Source organism: Rhipicephalus sanguineus, chromosome 6, assembly GCF_013339695.2.
Source record: "Rhipicephalus sanguineus isolate Rsan-2018 chromosome 6, BIME_Rsan_1.4, whole genome shotgun sequence".
Classification (NCBI taxonomy): Eukaryota; Metazoa; Arthropoda; class Arachnida; order Ixodida; family Ixodidae; genus Rhipicephalus; species Rhipicephalus sanguineus.
The window spans coordinates 97375621-97400187 of NC_051181.1; the positions used below are offsets into that span (position 1 = coordinate 97375621).

General features: G+C 45.6%; 1 pseudogene; it reads left to right on the forward strand.

Annotated features, from left to right (window-relative positions):
• The window catches only part of LOC119396006 (glutamate receptor ionotropic, kainate 2-like), a 46101-nt pseudogene that overhangs the window by 18852 nt on the left and 2682 nt on the right, over nucleotides 1–24567 (forward strand).

The following is a 24567-nucleotide window of genomic DNA, read 5'->3' on the forward strand; positions in this document are numbered from 1 at the left end:
ATTTTGAGAGATAAGTACAGAAATGCATGCACTGCCAACAAAGTATGATTCCCGATGTCATATTCGAATAGAATATTCGCTTGTTTTCTAGAAAGGCGGATAACAGTTGACTTGGAATAATTCATTTCCATTCCCGGAGCTTGACACCGCAAGTGTAATTTCTGCAGGCATCGGGCAATATTCAACTGGTCATTCCTACTAATCACTCGCTCATATATTAAACAATCATCAGCACACAGTTAGAGCTTTACAGCAGGTATTGCTATATCTGCCATATCATTCACATATATCAAAGATCACAAGAGCCCAAGCACTGAGCCCAGTGGTATTCCCGAAAACACTTCCAGCGAACTAGATACAGAGTCTTCAAATTTCACAAGTTGCTTCCTGTCATTTAGGTACGCTTTAATCTAATTAAGTAGAAGCTGACTGCAATAGCAATTATATGGACACCCTCGGCGGGTTTTTGCCGTCACCGTCGCCGTCATGTTAAATATAAATGCAAAATCGATAACATCCCCCCGCACAAGGTATGTTATACCTGCGGGTAACAGAGCGCGAGTGAGGGCGACGAACGCGGATCAAGAAGCGATGAAACGACCCGGCTGAGCTCCGTCGCACGGAGGGCTATTGTGATGTCAGCCCGCATGCGACGTCTGCCGCCGATTGCTGCTCAAACAGAGAGGAAACGCTCCGCCCGTTTTGAAGGAGCATGCAGGGACGCCGGGAGAGGGGGGGAGCAGTCTGTGAACATTGATTATAAGGGCGTGGTCACGCGAGGCCGGATCCCAAACAGCTGGCAGTGTCAGTGTGTATAAAATTACAATTTGTCGCTATCGTATTCGTTGCTTCGCCCTTGTGGTGAAACTGATTTTTCATTGCTTCACGGCAGTACATCGGCTGAAATGAGCGAATAGAATTTTCAAAACAACTATATCAAAATATATGAAAAATTTCAACTAACAACGGCAAGACCTTCGAACAACATATGCAATAGCGGAACCTGGTCCTAATTGCGTAACATATTTAATTGAATGTTTTTGCCAAGTACGAGCGCTGAAGCCGTACTACGTTGTGGGTTTGTATGCACGCTTAAGGATTTAAGAGGGAGGAATGGGAGATGGATGGTAAAACGGATTTGCACATATTCTGTGCGTGTGCTCGTTCGTGTAGGTGCTTCCCGCGTGCTCTTTGTGAGAGTATACGTGTTTTGTACAATAGAATATTTAGTGTTGTACACATTGCACCCGTAAGAACGCCGTGTTTCGCATGGTGCGTAAAAAAAAAACTTTCAGTACGCTTGAGGTTCGCCTACAAGAGTAGGACACCGATAGCGCGATCGGACCTCGTGCGCATCGCTTTCAACCATGCCAATGGAAAGGAACGTTTGTGTGCGTAACGTTGACCGTTTCAAACTATCTTAGAATGCCTACTGCAAGTACAGTTGTGAAGTGCACACTAAGCCATAATATGTTCCTTTTGGTAGTTGCGAAAATTTCCAGTACGCGTCCGTAAGATGCCGCACGCGCCTGCGCAGCAGGCGACAGACGCGGCACCATGCTTGTCGTCTGCACTTCTTCCTCTCTAAACATCTGTTTCTTTATGTTTTTTAAGAGCGAAGCTCTTTAAACCAGCCGTAAAACGTGCGCGTTTCACGAAAAGCCATGCGCAGTAGCGACAACCATTGAGCTGCTACCGCTAAGCCACGGCCAGCGACTGAGACACCTCGCGCAACCGAGTTCGGTGTGCTTCCTCCGCGCTATTAGATACAGCCACAGGACACGCAAAGAATGTACGTACTTCCAAAGAAGCAGCAGCGCATCGTTAAGCGAGGCTTGTCGCTGTACGAGAACGGCAAGGACGAGCAGATCCAGAATACGCGGCCAGGGAAAGGCAGAAGAAAAGACGACGAGAAGATACTGCCGATCACCGTGAGTGCAATGCAGCGCGTTTGCAAACTTTACGTCAGGATCCAGCCTACCAGAAAGCCAAGTACGAGCGGCGCCGCGATCGGCCGGCTTCGGCGTGTCTCAGGCCTTGCGCGGCCGAGTGCAAGCTCTCGCCATCTTTTTATTTTTAGTGTCAAGACTAGCCCAGTCGAGCAGACTCATGTTTATTTCCCTTACGCCATCCCTCGCTGCAGAGTAGCCAAAGGCACTGTTGACCTGATTACTCTCTCTTGCTACCTCTTCGTCTGAATCTCTCTCCCTCTCACTGAGCTTCGATATTTTTCGACGCAGGATTTGCATACAGTGGACCTGTCGGACTTCCAAAACTCGGGGACCAATCTCAGTGGTTTTGTGCTAGTAAAGAAAGAACTGTGGGAACACGACATTGCGGCAGTACGAGACGCCTACTCTCGTAGTGGCTTCCATCCGATGTTCCACGGACAAAGGGCATCCAGAAAGCCTATACGGGTGAGATGGCGATGCGTGTCTTTTACCTTCCTCGAATATAGGGAAAAGCTATCCTGTCTAAGTACTGTCGACTACCTCTACAACGATGTGAATTGTACAAGGATGTATTCCTTGACATCTCAGGCGTTACAGAGCGCGATCATTACAGCGAACGCACCTGTACACAGGCGCACCTTCAAAGTCTTGAGCCCGTCCTCATAAAGATATTTGATTGTGCTCAATATAGAAGAAAGTTAAGCGGGTAGAAGTGTTTAAGACGTTTGAGGGGATGACGTGGGCGCAGCGAGCACATGACCAGGTTAACTCGAGAAACATGAGAGGTGACTTTGCACTGTAGTGGACGCAGTCAGGCTGGTGATGATGATTATTATTATAAAAAATAAACTACATGCCATTGTCGCTATGGCGGCTTGAATACAAGCCATGGAGGAAACAAAGCGAGGAGGGAGCAACGAATTGCAGTGTTCAAGCCCAACCAAGAAAAAAATATCAATTCCTTAGTGTTTGTCTCATGCCCCGGTCTGGGGCACGGGACAAAGCCATGAATCGCATCTTAATTCGGCGACACCGAGTGCGAAACGACCATTATATAAGCGTAAAACAGTTCAAGATTCGATGGGTCTAAGCATTGCAGTATCACTTTATGTCGAGTTAGGTTACGAAGTGGCAGTTTGTGACGGCCAGGCTTCAGTGACACAGTTCTCCATGACAAAAAAAAAAGAAAGCCTAAAAACATGATACTACCGGCTGCTTCTGCTTACATCCAGACAGATGCGGCTCTGACACAAGATGCACTGGACCTCCTGGTACGCGCTGTCCAGAGGCTAGCGGCGGAACGGATGCTTGCTCGGCCACCTAGCGTACGATGCCCCGGGCAGCAGGCATCACGACATAGACCGCAGTCGCAGGCCTTTGTCGACGTAGTTAAACAGGTGTGTGCTGCTACAAACTCCCGACAATTTGTGTCGTGTATTCGTAGGCACTATGTGCAGAGAGAATTTGAGATGTTTCATTGCTCCTTACATAAAATTGATTTTTTAATCTTGTTCGATATAGTGAAATTAAAGAAGGGTACATTGCGCACGACGTAATGTTAGCACCTAGGGACAAGAGACAATTGCCGATGTTAAGGATAGTCCTTACTGCTGTGTGCATTGGAGGAAGAATAAGGCTTTCAAAGTCTGACTGTGTGCCAATTAAATTAATGGGATAAACAAATGCATGTGGACATCAAAATATTTAGTATTGGCTGTAGTGTTTTAGAGCACCTTGCACTAGCCCACGTGATTGATCAGGATGCCCCGGATCCATGATGACCAGAAGGGCTGCTGACTTTTATTTTTACTGTGAAATAAATGAAGTTGTAATAGTTATGAAAATGTATTTCTATTATTTTCTAATTACTTGTAGCTGTCAAATCATACGCGAGTATTTATGCATATACTGCAATTTGGTAAGGCATGAATACATCTATATAGTTGTCTATATACCACAATAGTACGGATAGTCACCACAATGCAGAGAAGGCATTCGCTTTTAACACACATTTAGGCGCGAGGCAGACGAGGAAAAAAAAACACTGTAGTCAAGACTGGTGCTGCCAACCAACTAATTTCATTCATTAGCGAACAGAAGCATTCATATATTCGCATAAGTATGTATGGTGAACTAGCACAAACCAAAGCTTCGCTTTTTGTACGTGTTTATCAGAGGTTAAACACCAAGACAATCAGGCTAGCCTTTATTCCTTTTTCTCCAAAGAACGCGGCTGGAGTAATCTTAATGTGTGCTTGTAGCACTACTTGCGTTATTTTTAAAGCCACTGACATTAGGTGTGGGTATCCAGTACACTGCACTGTTGCAGTTTGTGCGTTATTGAGATATTTAGGTCGCATCCACGTGCCCCAGTTCTGCCGAGCCCCACTACTGAAATACAGAAGCTACTAAAGGTAATCAAACCAATTTCATCATGTTCAAAAGAGTGATACCACACTTTTTACCTTCCTTCTTTTTATTTCCTATTATTTTTTTTCCAGGTACGTAGGGTTCATGTGAAAAACTTTTTTTTTTCTACCCGGTATCAAAACAACTTAATCCCGTACAATCAGCGCCTGTGTTGTTTAAATAGGAGATAAGAAGTGCGCATTAAGAAAGATAGCTTCGGCTCTTAATTGACATGCATGCCATACTGCTATCTTGTTTAGCTTGACGTACTATCAAAGGATATTGGCTCCGCGTTGTTTACAGCGTGTCACGTATTATCAATTAATGGTCGCACTGGCACGCTTTAATGTATTTAAATATAATACATTGCTTCAATGGCTGAGCGTAACCGCTCCGGCATTGTTTATGGGCTCAGCCGAGTGTTTTGGACTGTGATAACAGACGAGGATTAGGGTAATCGATGCGTAAGACGATTATCCGAGGGCCCCTCAGAAAATCCTTACACAAAAGCCTTATCTTTGATTCCATGCGTGTCTCTCGAAACAATATTATTCGCACAAAAACCCTACTCACGGTAATATCAAAACATAAACAATGTTTTGCGCATAAAATAGACAATTTAGGCTGATCATATTTTGATAATACAAAAGAAAATGCCCGAGGTGCAATTAATATAGCCCCTAATAATGGCGCTAGTCATCATGGAGATGAATCTTCACAATTGGGCAACATAACAGATACCACATGATAACTAGGACATACATATATTAAATATATTAATAATGTATAGGACATACATATAACAAGTAATAGGAACATAAATGTTTTAATAACTGGCAACAATGGCGCTGCCTTTAAGAAAGTGTTTTTAAAGCGTACTTCTGTAATGCTCTGGTTGGTCATCAGCCCAGAAGTTGCTCCATACTGAACCGTCTGTGGTCTAATGCCATAGGTTCTTAATTAAGACGGCGTCTCGGTGTGTCATGATGTGGGCAGTCAAAGAAGGGGGTAGCCTACATCTTCGTCTACAAATGCACATTCGCATTCGGGAGTTCAAGCACTGCCGATTCTATCTAAAAAATGTTTAGTCTGCGTATTGCTTAACCTCAACCGGTGAACAAGTGTTTTCGTAATTCTACCTAAGGATGACGTCATTTCGAAGTCACTGAGCGGATCAATATGATATACACCGCAGCTCTGTGAACTTTGGTCAAATCACATTTTCTTTGCACATTTAAAAGATGTTGCCTTTATAATGCCTCGCAATTTTTTTTTCGCGTCGTCGTTTTACTGTGAGAACGCTGCTTGACAATAAGAGTTTAGGAGTAGCGTTAGTAGTATTTTTGCGCCAAGGTCTCCTCACATCAGTAAAAAAAAAATACATTAATCACATACATGAAAAGTCGAGGTTTGCATGTAAATATCCGGATAAATAAATACAAGGGATGCAAACGAGCGCGAAGCGGACTTTGAATAATATTTCTCGTTCACCGTATTACCTTTGCGTGCTGCAGACACGCATTTCAGGACTCACCGGAGCCATTCATATGGATTCGATGGGACGCCGGCACAATCTTTCTCTGCAAGTGGTGCGAATGAAGCGAGCGGGGCTGGCATCGGTAGGTGCATAATAACATGTTTTCTATTTGCCACGCGTCAGTTTATCGTGTATATCTTTACTTTCATTATGCCAATCAATGACGAGTAGCCCTTATTAGCTCTTACTTTAGTACAGCTGAATGATAAGGAAGATTTTTTTAAAGGCAGCAGGGGAAAGGCAGGAGCATTTAAGAGAATATATATGATGATGGTGATGACGACGATGTATGCATTTCTTGTGGAACAGAACAAAGGTGATGTTAAACACTTGTGCACGAGTCAGGTCACACATCAGGACATCTTTATTACGCGTAACACTACACATAGAGAATGAGAATGTTTTTTTTTTTTCTATATTTGAGGCGTAACTGCGGGAATTTCAAACGTTACATTTCTTCACTTGCGGCGCATAAATTCCGTGCGCAAGTTTCTCCAGACATTGTTCTGCTGTAATGTCACCCATTATAATAGGCGTAGCCGGTTTCCTCAGAAAGACACGAATATCAAGAAGCGTTTTAACGATCGCCCAATTGAAACTTGATGCCCCGAACACGCACACCACAGCTTCTATACACGAGTGCACAGTTTCCATTCTTCATTCCGCTTTTCCTTCACCGATTCCACCGAAGACCGTACTGGTCCATGGCTGTCTCCATGAAAGAGACGTGCACAGAATGCTCCCTACACTAGACTGTTCCCGCGTTCATATCAACCACGTGCATCTTATTTCCACTTCAACGTAGTTTTATGCTGCTGCTCATCATTTCTTCAAAAAAAAAAAAAAAAGCTTTGAAAGCGCCGAGGACGTGCCCTGCTTCATGATACACGCTTGCAGAAGCACGCCTTTCTCTGGCAAACGCTCGCAAGATTCGTAGTCTGTGCCTGCTTGACAGCGTAAGAAGTGCCGACAGTGGCAGGATGGTTGTGAAACGTGGCGGAAAGAAGTGGTGGTCGTCGTGGGGGCAGGAGATCGGGGCGATTGCATGCGCTGAGTACATTATTAAAACTCGTAAAGTGTAAGAAGAGCAGCTAACAGTTTTAAGCAAAGTTAATTATCTCCTGAAGCAGGCAATTGCTTAAAGTAGGCTGTCAAAACTTAGAAGTTGCAGTAATGTTACAAGGTATCGAAACTTTTTTAGCGTGGAGATGCATGGCCTGAAGCGACTGCGCAACAGCGCAACGCAGTTATTGAAAAGCATCACAAAACCGACATGGCAATATGGCGGAGGCCGTCAACAGCCAAGTATACAATCTTTGGGGCTGGTGAAAATTTTCACGTCAACGTTATTAAGAGGCCCACATATATTTGAAAATCGCGTGACACCTCAGTAGTGGAACCAGCAGTTTATTTTATTACATTATTCAGTTGTATTCCCCGACCTGATGGAGTTTTCCAGTATTATGGTCGTTCATTTATTGCGGATTACGTACAGTCAGACCTCATCTTAATGGCGATATGTGAAGGATGAATAGCACATTCAAAGGCAAATGTTGCTTCCTTGCATGGCTTATTACCTACAATCCGTACCGCTTGTGTCCCAGATCAACGCAAGCGTTATTCTTCAAGTTTTATTTGTTGTGTGATATTGCCATGCAGTTCAGTTATTAAAATGAGTAAAGCCTGCGTTAACAAGCCTCCAGGCGCTACAACTAAACAGTACGTTGGTACAGCTAAAAAGGTACAACTGAATAGTGCTTTGTTCTGCATGAATGATCTTCTGATAATCTCAAGCAATGTATAGTAATCCACGCAGATGTTCTTAAAGGAAGAAATTCCAAAAGTAGGGCACTATAATCTGCAGAAATGTTCAACAAAGTCGCGTTTTTTAAAACCAAGCTCCATTTCTACGTTTAAGTTCTACACAATTGAGTTCCGATATCATGCACAAGGTCAAATTTCCTTTTACTCCTTTCACAGTGCATGAGATATACCGCCTTAAAATTTTCGCGTGGTCTTAACGCAGGAAGTTTAATTATTACTTCAATATTTCACTACACAATGTGAACGTTAATCAAAACCACACCAGAAAGGACAAAAAAACACTTAAGGCTAAGCGGATTAGTCTTTGTTTGATACTCATCATGGGGAATGTTCAAAATTGCAAGGAAAAGTAAACGGCAACAACAAAAAAAGTAAAACATATGATGCATTTGCGAACACGGTGCACAGACAATTTGTCCTCAGGAACTCCAGCAGGTATTTTGTCTCGGCTTAGATAATAAGGCGTGGTCATAAATGGTGTCTGCTTATTAACTAACACTTTACTTGCCATATGATGGCATTAAATGTTAGCTCATTGCATCCTAGCGCTGACATGGTAGCGCCGGCACTTAGCACTGCAAACGTTTCTGAGCTTACTAAATCAAACGTAAAAGAACGCAAACACCGTAATGTTGACTGTTATAATCATAATTGCTGGAGTTTTACGCCTGAAAAACAAGATATCAAGATACAAGATAATACAAGAACATTACAAGATAAACAAGATACAAGATAACCAGCACAAGAGACGCCGCAGTGGAGGGTACCGGAGTAGTGTCGACTTTTAAATCACTAATGATAATTTGCATAATTCCTCATTAGGAGCGTATACCTTGTGCTGTTGCATATGCCAGAAAAAAAGGCATGAAGAGACGATTGTTGAACTTTCAATTGTCTGACATTCAGCCCTTCTTAGTTAGGCATTTTCTCAAAGAAAACTAAAAGATATCGTTCTCCGTGTCCTCGTCGATCCCACGTCGTTACAATATTTCACATCGTACGGTGCTTTGGATTGTTTCGGGTATTATTGAAGAAGGCTACAACCTTTAGGACGTGTAAGGCATTTTTCGTCTTAGGAAATATCAGAGGCATGAGTAATTTATCGTTAGGGAACAAGAGCACACCGATATTTGTGAATGCTTTACTCTCGCTACATCAGCTGCGGGTCCTTTCTTTTGGAACGGAGTTTATTGGCGACAAGTATAGCGCTTCAGAAGGAGGTTTATGGACGTTAAAAGCTGGCCGCGAAAACTGACACAAGGATCGCAGAGCTAACGCCAAAAGCTCGCGCTCGGCTGTTCCAGCTAAGGTAGTGTCCCACTGAGGCCCATTGATCTACTTCCTCCCGGCGCTTTTTCTTTCGCTCAGGTTGGAACTTGGAGTGCATCCACCGGTCTCACCATGACCCAGACGGAGAAGATGTTTCAGCAAGAAATCTTGAGCGCACTGAAGAACAAAACTTTCAGGATTACTACGATATTGGTATGTAATAAATTGCAGTCCTTGTGATGTCGGAATCCACATGCTTCCGCCAAGTTCTTTTCAGTTTGTTCAAACGTGCTAATAAAATTTTATGAATATACCGCACGTATACAAAGCCCGATCTCCTGATTTTAGGCTGGCAGCCATAGATTCTATAAAACGCGACACCTGCTATAAAGCTACGCAAGCTAAACTTGGTTCACACTAGATCATGTAATAGCTCAAGATACGCGGGTGTATATTTTAAATATTTGACAGAAACCAAAGGTAGACTAAAGATGGCTCAATTTCTCTCAATATTAGCGCTGTGCATTCGCTTACCGCTAGCACGGAGTTACTTCTAGTTACGCGTGAAAGTGTTACCAATAAACAAAACCGTGCGTGTGCGGTCGTTCAAGAGAGCGCAGTGGTACGAATGAAAGATATGTAATTTTATAGAAGTAATGGCAAAGTTAGCGCTCTCTTTCCGTCAAGTACATTTGTGTACATGGAAGGAGTGGGGAAGGAGATTTTTCTAGCAACATTGTACGAGCCAGCTCACTTCTGACAGTTCAATCGTTATAGATGGTTTGTTGTTGTTGTTTTTTTCTTGCAACAGAATGCGCCTTACATTATGGACAAGGAACCATCACAAAAGCTTGTTGGCAACGATCGCTTCGAGGGCTTCTGCGTGGATTTGCTGCGAGAAATGTCCCGGCTGTTGGGCTTTCACTACCAGTTGCGGCTGGTCAGAGATGGTGCTTACGGCAGCCGGGACTCCCGCGGGCATTGGAATGGCATGGTTCGTGAGCTACTTGACATGGTAAGAACCCAAATCCAAAGCACCTTCTTTTGACTAATGAACGTACGGGAAAACAAGAAAGTTGCGTTCACGTTAGAGACTTATGACTATAGGAAGGAAGAAGTGAAGAGAACTGCGCGCGCCGGCATATAAGCAACATGTAGCCTGTATAAAAAATGAAACGCAAGAAGAAAATAAAGAATTAGCTGATGCTATTGCTTAGCATTTTCGCTCTTGTTCAGCATTTTAGTGCGCTTCCGTTTATATCCCATCATTCCGATTTTCTTTCTGTTAATTTGTTTCTCTTAGCCTAAAACCTCCTATAAAACGGAAGCGCTTCATTGCAATAAGTTTTAAAATTGGCGAAATTAGATTGCTACTTCGTCAGGCGAATGCTTCAATTGAACTCTGATGTAAAACTAAGTCTTTCGAGGAGAAGTCACTTAAATGTGCCCCGTCAGTTATTTCACTCAACTGTACTGTGCGCTTCGTCTACATTTGCTGCAGCGATGATAATATTAACGCGATGACATTAAAGAGCTCGTTTCGCCGAAATTATGGCGTCGGCGTCGTTGGCCGTGAGCGAAAATTCAAGATAGATACAAATAAGTAAATAATAAAATCTTTGATTCGTGCGGGAATCGAACCAAGGACTTCTGCGTAGTCGAGTAGGCGCTACGCTTTTGTGTGACTATGTTTGGGCGCTGCGTTTACCAATGTGCAAAATTGGGCTAGTTGGTTTAACTTCATTGTTTAAACAGCGCAAAAGACGGAGACACGAGGCGGTGAACTACACAGGACAGGCGCTGTCCTGTGTAGCGCCTGTCCTGTGTAGTTCTCCGTCTCATGTCTTCGTCTTTTGCGCTGTTTAAACAATGGGATAGCCGACACCGCAAACTGTGACCACTGCGGCAATGAAGAAACATTTGGACATATATTTTGCGACTGCGCACAGTATACTGCACAGCGACAATCTATTTCCAACGCGCTCAACGAGTTGGATGACCGACCCCTGTCGGAAGAAAGAATGCCGCGCCATCGAACGGACACAACGTCGAAGAAAATGGCCCTGCACGCGCTACTGCGCTTTTTGCGATCGACCAGTCTTTCTCAACGAGAGTACGCACTTCATGTGTCTGTTCTATCTTTCCCCTGTATGTTTGTGTGTGTGTTTCTTTTTCTTTTAACACGAAAGTGTTTTATGTCGGGGTCCACCACGGCTCCGCTGACGTATTTGCGTCACGGATATGATGCCGTAAAATATAAAGACTAACAGTTGGCAAAGAAAAAAAACAGAGAAAGAAGTTCCGTTACTGGAAGTCGAACTTACGACCCCTCGCTCCGCAGTGCGGGGAGCGAAATGATTCGGCCACAGACGACACGTTCTTCGCCATGCTAACGACGAGCTATTTATATACACCATTTGCCGGTGGCAGTAGTCAGGGATCAGTGGTACATCAGTGTGTTTTCGTTATCACTAGAGAGATGGCGCGAAGGGCTCGAAGAGCGCGCTTCAAAGGTCGTCGCCCCACGCGGATGAACGCGCGCCTCTACAAGGCGTGGTCGCCATGCGCGGGATTATCTCGTGATGGCGGTGGTTTGTACTTGTGCTCTCACCGCAAGTTTGCGTCGAGAGCGCGAAGGTCACTTCGCTCACTGCAGCGGCCGCTTTTGCGAAAGGAGCGTTACAACTGTTACTGTTAGTTCGCGCTCATCCTGTGTATGTTCTTTCCGTGCGCCCTGTCTGCTTGAGCAGCGCGTTGCAAGTTTCGAGCTGCTTGCCGTTCTTCGCGTGACATTACAATTTGTTGCTGTAGCATCCATTCCTTCGCACTCGGGCGAAAGAATGCACAACAAACGCTCAGCTACGTTTGTGTTAACGTGAACATCTTTTTATTGCGATAGCAATTATATGGACAGTCTCGGCTGGATTTTGCCGTCGCCGTCGCCGCCGTCATGCACCGTATATGTATAAGTATGTATATATATATAAAGGCCCCAAAGAAAAATAACTCAGAAAAATGCTTCCGAAGCGCGGAATCGAACCAGGGACTTCTTGATGCGCAGCGAGCGGCGCTATCCACTACGCCACGAAACGCAGATCCTCCACGTAGCTAACGGCGAGCGTTATATACACACCATTTAGCGCTGGACGGACTCGGAGACAGCAGGCGATAATAAGCGTTTCTTCATTACCAGCGAGGTGGCGCTAGGATCCCGACGGGCGCATTTAAAAGTCGTCGGCGAGCTCGCTCGCTTCTTCTTATATTTGCGCATGGGAGAAGCTTGCTCTTCCGCTGTCTGCTCGCGCGGTTTTCTCGTGGCGAGGGGTAGAGGAATGTTTCACGCTTTCACCGTGATGTCCGCGCTCATGTTACGGCGCGTACGAATGTCACTCGAGCTCAGGGACGCCGCCAAACGAACAAACAGAAGATGAGCGCGAACTATCAGGTGTCACAGCTCGACACTTGAAGCACGCTAGTTTCCTTCGCTGCTTCGGCCGCCTTTGCAACAGAAGCGCTGTTCCAACTGAGACTATTAGTTCCTTGCTATCGCATTCATTGCTTCGCCCTTGCGGCGAAACTGTGACTTTTTTATTTCAAATTTCTTTCGAACACTTTGCTGCAGATGAAGACCGAGGAAATTGGGAAACACCGTTGCAAGATCGATATTGATTCGCTTTTCGTTTCCAAATTAGTTTCGGCGCCTTTGTGACCACTGCACTAAAATTGTTAGGTGCACCTTTTATTGAAGAAATATAGTCGGATTTTGAAGACAGCTTAGGATGCTAGCCAAACTGATAAGCGTAAAAAACCGTTTCTGTGACGAAATCTCTTATTGCCCCGTCGTAATATTTCCGTTACTATGCTGCTGTAATGGATCTGCGCTATGTCGATCATTTGTGCCGTTTTAAGTTTATGTGCATACGCGCGTTGTGCCTTAACTACGTACTGTGTCTTGAATTTCCGTCCTCTACTTCAAGCTGAAGTGAAATAATCAGTAACAAGCTATTTTCAGTTGTTTTGTTGCCTTGAAATACGGCACCGAAAAATAACATTTTATAATATGTAGTCAGTATCAAAAATTAAGCTCTACAGTTTGACGCTTCGGAGGATTTACGGAAAGGCTGCTACTGGATTTCTCTAAAGAAGTATTCCGCGTGGTCGTTTCTTCATTTGCGTGATACTGGTGTTTGAAGCATAGAACGCCTGAAATATTTTTTGCCATTTGATGTTATGCCATACGAATACAAAGCCGTATCATTACAAAAATTCAGCAGTCCAGTTTTTATCCTCTGGCTGGGCGCTGGGAGATTTGATTTTGTCTGTCTAATACCGTTTAGGCGAAACTCATCCACGAAAAAAACATTGCAGCAGCTTCGCACTGGTGGTGCCAAGCCTGAATGAAGTGCACAGCTCTGCAGCCTTCTTTGTTGCTGTTCGGTTTTCTTTTTCATTCTTTTTCTCTTTTTCCGTTCTTTTCTGTGTGTTTTATCTCTGTATTTATATGTATACCTTCCTCTCTCTTTATCTATTTCCTTCTCTTTCTTGCTCTTTCTATTCTTCTTCCTATGTTTCCCTTTCTTCCTCTCTGTATTTTTCTCGCTTCCTTCCTGTGTTTTTCTATTTTTACGACAGTCCGAGCCCCTCAAGTGATCCGCCCTTATAATAATCAGGGCGCTCGAAGAACAAGAGGAAGCAGGCTTCTCCTTGCCGTGAGCGTGCGCTCAATATGCTACAGATGGCTAAGCTATTCGTGTTTTGTTTGCGGTAGGCCAAGCTACGACAACATACGATGACAGCACACGACAGCATTTGACGCCAATGTCGCACTTCAAATTGCATTTTTAGCATTTTACATATTGCATAAAAAGTATCTGCATGTACGCAAATACGTCACTGAGCAGGAAGCTTCTCGTTGCTAGACTTCCAGCCAACGGTTAGCAAGGTCTTCTTTATGTTTGCGCCAGTATGCTATAGGTGAGATGAGACTTATAGCTAGAAATTAGGTACATGATTTTAATGTTCTTCAGCCAAGAGTCGCAATTTGAGAGTGTTTCCAAATCTGGAAAACGTCAAATATCAATTTGACGGCATGAGTTACAAGAGAAACAATAACAACAATATTGATCCAGCTATATTGCAAACGCCGTAGCCTGAGGAATTGTTCATTTGACACCGCCTCGCTGGAAAAAAAAAAAACTGCGCAGAATCTGTAGAGACAACGCCTCCTCTAGAAACATGCCTGCGGCGTCGCTGGCTATCCCATTGTAGCCGTCCTGCCTTGAGTTGCGGTCTCTTGTCGAGAGATGACGCCACATTCTCCCCTATTGTTTTCAATAGGGCTGGCCTGGTGTGACGTCGAGGGGGATAATGTGCGTATGCGCAAATGTGTTGTAAGCGGCCACCGCAAGGATCGCCAGCTACTGCCCTCATTAGAAACGGTGAACGAGGGAAAGGGTAGGGCAGGAGGTTTTTGACTCACTCGGCAGGCATCTTACTAGAGGAGGCGTTGGTATAGACGAATTCGTCCATTGCGAGAAGACTGTTATTTGGGATTGAAGTATTTCATTATACTGTAAAAGCTCGTTGATTCGAACTCGAAGGGGTCTATCAAATTTTTCAAATTAAGCGCAGTTCGAATTAGCGGGCGGGCGCTAAAATGAACGGACATCGCGGCACGCTGCGCGGGCAGAACCAAAAGCAGCCACCTCTGGACTTGTTATCGCGAATTAGACGATCCTGCATGTTTGCGGCAGGTGATTTCATAAATTAATTTCGTGGAGCTCTAATAGAAACCAAAATTAATTGATCAGCCAGTGATACGCCAGAAACAAGCAGCGACATGCATTAATGTGAGCTGCGAGCCTTAATGTCGAGGTATTTGACGCTATTTATGCTTCAAAGCACGTTCGCTTACATCCCAGGGTTAACGCAATCAAAATTAAAAGTAACCAGTAATTTGAATTTGCTTGTGCTTCTGTCACGACTCCATGAGCATCGTTTGCAGCTTGCCCACGAGCTCCAGCGCAAAGTCCGAAATCTCATCTGCGGGGCAATGCTGCTGTTCTTTGTTTCGCACCTCTAGTAAATTTGGTTTGGTTTGGTTTTGCAACACATTGTGTTCACTCTGGGCCGACTTCTGCAAGAAATGAAGAAAGCCAGGGGGCTTCCAGTTGGAATTAACTGTTGTGGATACCGACGCATTCGAATTATCGGGAGTTTTCCCCGTAGGAATACACAGGGCTTTGCCGGGACCAGGGCGCAAGTTCCAATTACCTGTGTGTTCGAATCAATCGAGTTTGAATTAACGAGCTTTTACTGTATAAACATTGCTCCTCCAGACTGCCGTGTCACTCCTCCTATTTTATTGTGCTGCTTATTTACAACGAGAATTCGTTTAAGCAGTGGCGTAATGTTATAGTCCTAATATTTTTAGACTTCACCATATATTCCCCTTTCTAATCAATAATGTCGTTTTCATTTTGTTACATGTTCATATTTATTATGACGTGAGAAATGATAAGATACCCTAAGTTTGCTTATGTACAGTGTATGACTGCATCTAGTTATTATTTTCTGGTAGACGCTCAATAAACATAAATAGAACGCCACGCTCTTTCATTAAGCAGTGCCATCAACGGCAGCCGGGGAAGGGTCATGAAAACGCCTTGCACCATAGTAGAAGGTAGCAGGTCTTCGAAAAGAGTCAAAATAGAGAAATGTTTCGGAATCACTACCGATGTGTTGTTCAGAATATAAAGGCCAATATTGTGTTCCACACGGGCTTGGCAGAATATGAATTTTTAGTTTTCCCAAGATCGTGCAAAGCGCAACCAAACGACAGTTACGAACGGCGTTCATACAAGAGCGTGCAAATGGCGTTCACCGTACGCTAATGGACTCTTCTGAGATTCTCCGGCCTCATAGCACGCTTCTTCGCAATCTACCCGTTTCCTGCTCTTTATTCTCGGCTATTCCTAATATTTGACGCCGTAGGCAATTGTGAGGAACAATGCCAGAAGCAATATTGTGGAAGAAAACTTTCAATAAAGAATGTTATTTTCTAATCGCAGGAGGCTGACCTGGCGATTGGCGATCTCACCATCACCTACGCACGCGAAGCAGTCGTGGATTTCACCATGCCTTTCATGACTCTCGGAGTAGGAATTCTCTACCGGAAACCCCAACACGAACACTCGCTCCTCTTCTTCCTATCTCCACTGTCCACAGACGTGTGGTTGTGCGTGGCTGCGGCGTACGTTGTGGTCAGCCTGTTACTCTGCTGCGTGGCTCGCGTGGGAGGAGCACGGTGGAGAAGCAGCTACGTCTCCACCGAGCGTTGCTGCTGGTCGTGTCAGGGAAGTCCGAGTCGTGGCGGCGGTGTTGGATGTGTCGGTGGCAGTGGATACGGTAGTGCGGGTCTCGACGTCATAATGGCCGGCCAATCTGGCGAGTTCCGGTCACGCCATAGCGAAAGGATATTGAGTGATGAGAAAAAGCGCGATAAAGTGCGAACGACCAAGAGCCAGTTCACTCTGCTCAACAGTCTGTGGTTCACCATGAGTGCCATCATGAGACAAGGATGTGACACCTCCCCGAGGTAAGTTTTTGTCTTAAGCTCGTAGCGCATGCTGTCAACGAAGGATATGGGTTTTTTGTGTGTGCACGTTAAGCATGCCCCTGTGTGCACGCTGAGCATCAACTTTATTGATTGCAAAATGGGAGTCAATTTCAGGGAACACGCCTCCACTGCGCTGAGGCTGTCGAAACGCTCCCTGTCGGCGCTCGTTAGTGCCATGATGCAGTACTTCATTTCACTTCTCCTAGACGGCGACTCCACCCTTGCCAGCCAAGGGCGCAGGGAGAGGGCGAAGGCGTAAGAAATAAACGTGCGTTTGTGAACCTTTAAACACGTGTGTCGGTAGCGCAGTGTGTAAGCGCCCGGCATCTATCGCCGTGGACTGAGATGTGGGTTCGACTTCTAGGTCGTCCGTGTGAACAAATCCCTTAGTTTTTCTTCGTTATCTGTTCGTGTGCATTTTGCCGACGTCATTGCCGTGCCGAAAATGACGTTGGTGACGTCTTGGTGGACCCCGGCATAAAACGATATCGTGTTAAAATATCTGTAGGATATATATTATCAGGCCTACAGCTTTTCTATATAAACATCGGTGCCCATGATGCTAATTGTGAGTTAACTAGCAAGTATTCTTATTTGTTACATTACAGTGGCAAAGTATTTCCGGTGCCATGCTGTCTTGGGTTTTTCTTTTATTAAAAATCTGTATTTCTAAGCACACAAACGCCTGTAAAACGTCCATCATCGTAATGGTCACGTCATCGTTACCTGTTGAGGAAGTTCGCAGTGCGGCACACCAAAGTCAGAGATGCGAGCAGCGGCATTCATTTTGCCCGGGCGCTGGTAGCTCCGAGGGAGAACACCTTTATCTTGCTAGTTTTGTTGCTTCATCCCGTCTCTACCTCCCCTCGCCCTCCACGCTACCCGGAGTGCATAGCCTGCTTCTTCCGCCACGGCGCACCCCCCATGAAGCGCGCAAGTGGCAGTGGCGACGTACAGCGACATCACTCGTCTGTTTTGTCACAGAGAACCGTAGTATTTATCGCGGTTGACTGCTTCGACGTGTCTCCACGTCGTGTATTTCACTTTCGCAATAGCATGCTAGTACATCATTTCTCATACGCCTGCTGAGCTGAGCGGAAGTGTTGCATTCGCTATTCAGTGCACAGCGTACTCCTCGGCTTCATTGCAAAATGAAACAAAGGACACGCAGAGGGAAGTGCGCGGAACAAAGCGAGGTTACCGAGATGGCTGGCACGTGTGCGACCTACAACGTGTGTACAAAAATGCGTACAACAGGCGGGCCCGCGACTTTTCTCCATCGTGCGGGTCACGGTTGCTAAGCAACGGCGCGTGCTCTCGAACCAGTTTTACTTATTTACTGCAATAAAAGGGGTACTTTTGAAGACGGTCTTGCAACCGGTGCACAGTCGTTCTTGCTGTGAGAGCCGGAAATGTCGCGATATAACATATCCTTCATGTGGGGGATGTCTGGACATTGAGCTTCCGCAAATTTCTAGAATGAAATATCGCTGCTGTCACTGTGATCGCCGCACGTTCTATTTATCTCAGAAGAAAAAGTGTATGTCTTATTTTTCGTTTACTTGTGTTATTTTGCTATTTCAGGTGACGCAGCCAGATGTTCAAATAAAAAGTGCTAGTGAGATTAGCAAGTGTGCGTAAGAAATCTTGCGAAGGCGAGCGAAGAAGCAGGTTCGCTAGGAAGTACGCAGGTTCCGAACCGCTTCTGCGCTCCACATCGCAAGATGTTGAAGTAACTAGCCTAACGACTCACTATGCAAAAAAAAAAAACATGAGGCACATTCAACGATATGAGTTATTTGCATGAGTAAATTTGAGCCACAATATATTGCAGGTCGGCCTCCACACGCATTATTGCTGCTGCCTGGTGGCTGTTCTCGTTCGTGCTCGTATCATCATACACGGCCAACCTGGCGTCATTCCTGACACGAGAAAGGCTCCGGTCCCCAATAGAAAGCGCCGAAGACTTGGCAAAGCAGACCGAGATTCTTTACGGATGTGTCCGCTCGGGATCCACGGAAGCTTTTTTTAAGGTAAGAGCTCGCCTATGAACTTTATGTTCAGGTTTCCTGATAAACAGTTGCTAATTGCTAATTTTCTTTATTCCTAGCTCGGGAGTCATTTCAACTATAATAAACAACTACTGGCCAGTGCTCATTTTAGTTATTTCTGACGGAACACCAAAAGCATGTGCAAGAAAAATGATGTATCTGTGGCTATCAATGAATATGGGAGAAATAATTCAATAAATACATTGCGGATTGGAATACTAAGTTGATCTAGGTTGTCGAATATGAAGGCACTAAAATACAAAAAGCGTAGGCGTAACGATACATGAACATAGGCGGGCGCATGGTTCCCCTTCAGGGGGGGGAAGGTTCATTCATTGCGGCGCCCCCCTTTTCTATTAGGTCAATGTATGGGGCAGACTTTGCGCTCCCCTCTTCTTAGGTGACTAAGGGGAGCGGCCGCCCCCCTGCCCCCCTCGGCCCACGCCTATGTACATGCATAGGCGTGCGCAGGGTTCCCCATTAGGGGGGGGGGGGGCAAGGGTTCGTCGCACCCCCCCCCACCCTACTAAGTCAATGTGTGGGGCAGATTTCGCGCCCCCCCCCTCTTAGGTGACTAGAACGGTCAATGTAAGGGGCAGATTTTGCGCCCCCCTCTTAGGTGATTAGGGGGGGCGGCCGCCCCCCCCCCCCCCTGTGCGCACGCCTATGTGTACATGAACCTTCATTAGTACTATACGTTGTCATTCTTTAGTGCCGATCACAAGCTTGTTCCCAGTGCTGAACGCCGTCCCATCTGTTTATCATACATCTGTTGCTATGCTCGTGTATATGTAATATATCTGTTGTGTTCTTTAAATGACTGCGAAAAACCCGTTTTAACGGCATTTCTCAGTACGCTAAGAATTACGCTAACAATATGGTACATAAATGTTTCATACCGCCACGAACTGTTCGGAATTTGAGTATTTCCTAACACGCCGTCTTTGGTATTTTTTTTCGCCGACTGGCAATGTAGCCCATATTTGAAGGGCGATATACACTCAGTCCTCATGAGAAACACATGCAACGGCGCCTTATTTACGCAGGATTCTAAACACGAGACATACGAGAGGATGTGGAACGCCATGAAGGACGACCTGGTGTCGTCCAACGCCGAAGGCGTTCAGCGAGTAGAGCGCGGAGGCTACGCTTTTCTCATGGAGTCCACCAGCATAGAGTACGTGGCTCAGCGACGGTGCGAACTCACTCACGTCGGCGGGCTTCTCGATTCAAAGGGATACGGCATTGCGATGCCTCAAGGTATGTGTAAGGATACGTTTCAGCATTTATCTTAATGCGAATATTACAGTGCGGGAATCGATAAACAATGACTAGATTTTTTAAAGTGAAAATGCGACTACGCGCTCGAGTTATCCATACGTTGCTTACTAACACAGTCAAGCCATACAAAGCGACATGCGTGGCTGCTTAGGAGGCTCATGAAAGCACACGACTGCACGGCATAATATCAGGCGCCACTCGGATACACATCACTTAGTGTCGAGAAGCACATAAAGTAGAGCCAAACTTTTAACACAGGCAGTACAATAATGCACGAAATGAAAATATTGTCACGGGGTCGTGACGTCGACGAGGACAACAGTCGGCGTGTTCAGGATGAAACTCTTTATTTGGCCGAACTTGTGGCCGGGAAATGAAAACTTAAGCTACAGCAATACACGCTGTACACTGATAGCGGCGAACAGGGCGTCGGTCGTCGATAAACTGATCATTTCTTAGACGAGCTGTCTTGCATTGAACTTTCATGCAACATCATGCATAGAACTTTCAGTCTTATCACTGGTGGTTTCGCAAGCTCTGGAAGAATCTTGACTGTCCACGTCATGTGCGCAATCCTGACAACATGATCTACTACATTCTGGAATGTCCCCACACATCTGGCGTGGCCCGCGCAGGACAGCCATCACACGCGCAACGGACCCGCTACAAAAACATAGCAAAAGAAACGTGCGTGGCAATATATATGTGCGTCACGGTGTCATTGCATGGGATGTATTCCCTGGCGCATGGACGCGCCTCAGCGACTGCAGGGCTGAAACCTTAGAAATTTGTAAAAAAATTCCCGGTGGCCATTTGAAATTTTCCCCAGTCAAAACCAAGTACCTCTCTTTTCTCTCTAACTTTTTCTCCGGTTGAGCGTAATGATAATGGGTATATAGATGTTCGCTTCACCATGTTGTCGACATGACTTCCCGTAAGTTATAAGCGGAGCGCTACTTCCATGGTGTAGTGCACCTCAGATAGAGGCAATTCGCATTTATATTCATTCAGTAGCTAGAAACTTGCCAATAAACACTTTAGCGCAACGTCATACCATCGAGTACGCCAATGTCGACGCTCTTGCTGTGTAATGAGGCAGGACGGGGAAATGGATCTGAGGTTAGGGGTCCCTATAGCGTTATTCACCTATTGTTGTCTTCCTTATACAATTTTCGGGGGCACTATACGAGGTCAAAGTTGCACCAGCTTCACTCTCCAGAACTTTCGTGTTGTTGCATAAACCTCTCTGCCAGAATACCAGCGACGTGAGAGGGCACGTGGAATTCCCTAACAAATGGTACCGCCCAAGCAGCAGCGGTAGTTGCCCACCGCACTGAAGCTTCAACAAAAGCTTTTTCTTCTTGCTGTGTGATGCTTCGGAAACTGCAGAGGATCAAGGATTTAGAGGAAATCAATGCGTCGTAGCCACAAGAGGGTGCGAGATCAGAAAAAAGGAGAGAAGGAATCTGCAGCAGACGGTAGAGCAGTGAGCCGTGCTAAAATCAATGAAGCCTGCTCTGGAGCCTTGACCCCAGCGGCCGTTTCCCTCGATGCACGGTAAATCGGAAGCAAGTAAAGGAAAGATAGATAAAGGTTGTTCAGCCAGAACTGCAGTTTCTTGAACTCCATGCACGAACAACTCTTATGCAGTGCTCGCCTTTTCCTAGCTTTTACAGGAGCACTTCCTAACAGTAGAAAGGCGCCTTTCATGTCTGTTAGCTGCAAAAGATGCATGTAGGAAGTACATATATTATAAGAGCTTGCCCTACCCGTCCTCGGATAAGAAAAGTATTCTACGCGTTTCGGTTCATGAGTATTCTTCACCAGTATAACGTAAGCCGTAAATATTCAGCAAATAAAACACACATCACATTAAGTAATCTACATACAACCGAACACGCATTTTCTTTATTTACTTTCAAAGTTAACACACGCGAGCACTACTTGCAATCATGGAGTGATGACTTTCATTAAACGATACCGTCCTGGTTGGGCGCATTCATTATCTTGGTATCAACATTTTGGTGGCCCTTCCGCTGGCAATGCACACTGCAATCATCTCGGAAGGTGCATGTCCTTGCAACAATGCAGGTCGTAATCGTGCTACAATCTGCCAAAACATCAAGGAGCCAATTTCTTCGCACGTGCCATCAGAAAAGGCAATGAAATTGCGCTTGCGCAGACTTGCAGGCAACTCGCGTGGGCAAGCGTTGCTGGTTGAGTAAAAGGGTCTACAGTGGTCAACTCTCATATCTATAACGACGGAGCGTCGTGCTGCGAACTGTACGAGCGACATCTACAGTTGAAAACGGGGCACCTATGAGCATGCGCAGCCCCACTGATGCGCCTACCTTGCATTTTCGATCGTTCGTTATCACCGCGAATGCAACAACTGCTTTGGCCGTTGGAAGCGCTGTCAACAGTTTATCACAAAGAAAAAAGAAAAAAAAAGAGAACAAAAAGGAAAAGAAGCGAACCGTTGTCAGCGCGCGATGAAAGCTATGCTGCATGTTGATTTGCCGTTCGCGGTCACATTGTCCCAGCAGTAGATTTGCGTCCACTTATAAATTTTCTGCGGTTTTTCGCGTCGGGATGCTTGCTCGTAAGCTGACGCTTGTAAGCTCCGCAGAACTTCACCATGGCCCCGCGCTTTACGCTAGATGAAAGAAGAGCCATCATGGTAATGGGACGCACAATGAGCCAAAGAGCCATATCGGCGGCTACGGGACGTCCATTGCCGACTGTGAACCGAGTGCTCCGAGCATTTTACGAGGAAGGTCGTCTTGCTGATGCTGTCCGTCGTGGGCCAGAAAGGGCCACAACCGACGAGGAGGATCGACTGATTGTAGCTGCATCGGTTGAAAACCCCTTTCTCACCGCCCGGGAAATTCGGAATATTCTGGGATTGGACGTGTCCACGCAAACCATACGGCGGAGGCTGCATTCAGCAGCGATAAAAAGCAGAATTGCTGCTCAAAGGACCCAACTCGAACAAACTCACAAACAACAGCGCATGGACTTCGCTTCCGTTGTCGAAAACTGGACGCCAGACAACTGGCGTGCCGTTGTTTTCAGTGACGAGGACCCGTTCTGTACGCGTTGGGACCAGAGGCAACGTGTGTGGCGTCGAGAGAGAACCAGGTAGTATTGGTTTTCCTAAAGTGTGTTATGCTGCAGATATTCCACTAGCACGCAAAACCTATCAGCTTAAGATTCTAGGCAGAGAGAGACAGAGAGGAAGAATGTGTATGCTCTTCTACGAAAGTGCATGGTAAAGGCCATACGTAGAGCCTTAGTGCTAATTAAGGTAACTGCTGCTTATGGAATAAGTGAGAGTACGAATTGATGGGTACTACGAAAAACCCAAGTGTAAAATTGCAGGAATTACACTGCAGAAGCACATAAGAAGGTTCCCGGGCAACTGAAAGCCTAGCTTATGGCAGACAACGTGAGTATAATGACAAAATATGTATTTCTTTTGTATTTGGGAGTCTGGTATGTGCGCCTCTAAGCAAGAGTATTGTCGCAACGCTCATTTTCTACTTGGCATGCGAGCTTGTTACACTTGTTACAATGCCACAGTTTATCAGTGCTCAAGACAGGTTTTCTTTTTTTTTAAGCAACTGCGGTTTATCACGCAGGTATGACCAAAAATATACCTGGAAAGTTCGCTCCAGCGGGCGCACATCAGTGACCGTGTGGGGCGCCGTCAGTTACCAAGGGCTAGGACCGCTCCACAGGGCTATAGGGCGGATGACGGCGGCCGACTACATGGACGTAATAGAAACAGTCCTTTTGCCCTACGTCCTGGACGGCCCCTTTCCAGACGAATTGTGTCACTTGCAACAGGATGGGGCGCCTATTCACACGGCAAAAAAAGTTCGAGAGCTTCTTGACAGCCTCGGAATAATGACATTGGACTGGCCTGCTAGAAGCCCGGAGCTCAATATAATCGAAAATGTGTGGGGTCTGATGAAAAGAAACCTCGCCAAACAGCCTGGGCTTGCGACATGCAACGCGGACGACCTGTGGTGCGCCATTGAAAGAGAGTGGGTCCAACTGAGAAATGACTCCACTCTTGTGGAGCATCTCTACGAATCCCTCACTCAGAGAATTCAGAGCTTACAGCTGTCTGGTGGAGTTGCAACGCGCTATTAGTTGGTGTATGTGCAACCAATTGCAGTCCCAGCTAATAAACTACGACAAGGTTTCTGCAGCGGCTAAGTTGCCGCTTACTCAAACTTAAACTGTCAGCAGTGAATGTTCACTCACGAAACGCACAAGGAAATAATACCGCATGCATGGCTTCATATTACATATGACACCTTTATTGATATGCACACGTAAGTTAATTTTAATAAATATCCAACGTCAAGGATATCCACACAGCGTTTTTCTATATGCGCTATCCAAACCTACATTTAGTCGCAATCAACGGACCGTTGGTTAGTAATGGTTAATAGCAGGTTGATGAAATTCAATCACAGGACACGGCAATAAATGCATTGAGCTATGAAAAAATCAGAGCGATGCGCAATATCCATTGTCCGGCGCATTGTCGGTATGACATGATACTGCGAACCGAGAATAAGTGCCCAGTATAAAACACGCCGATCCGGTGATTGC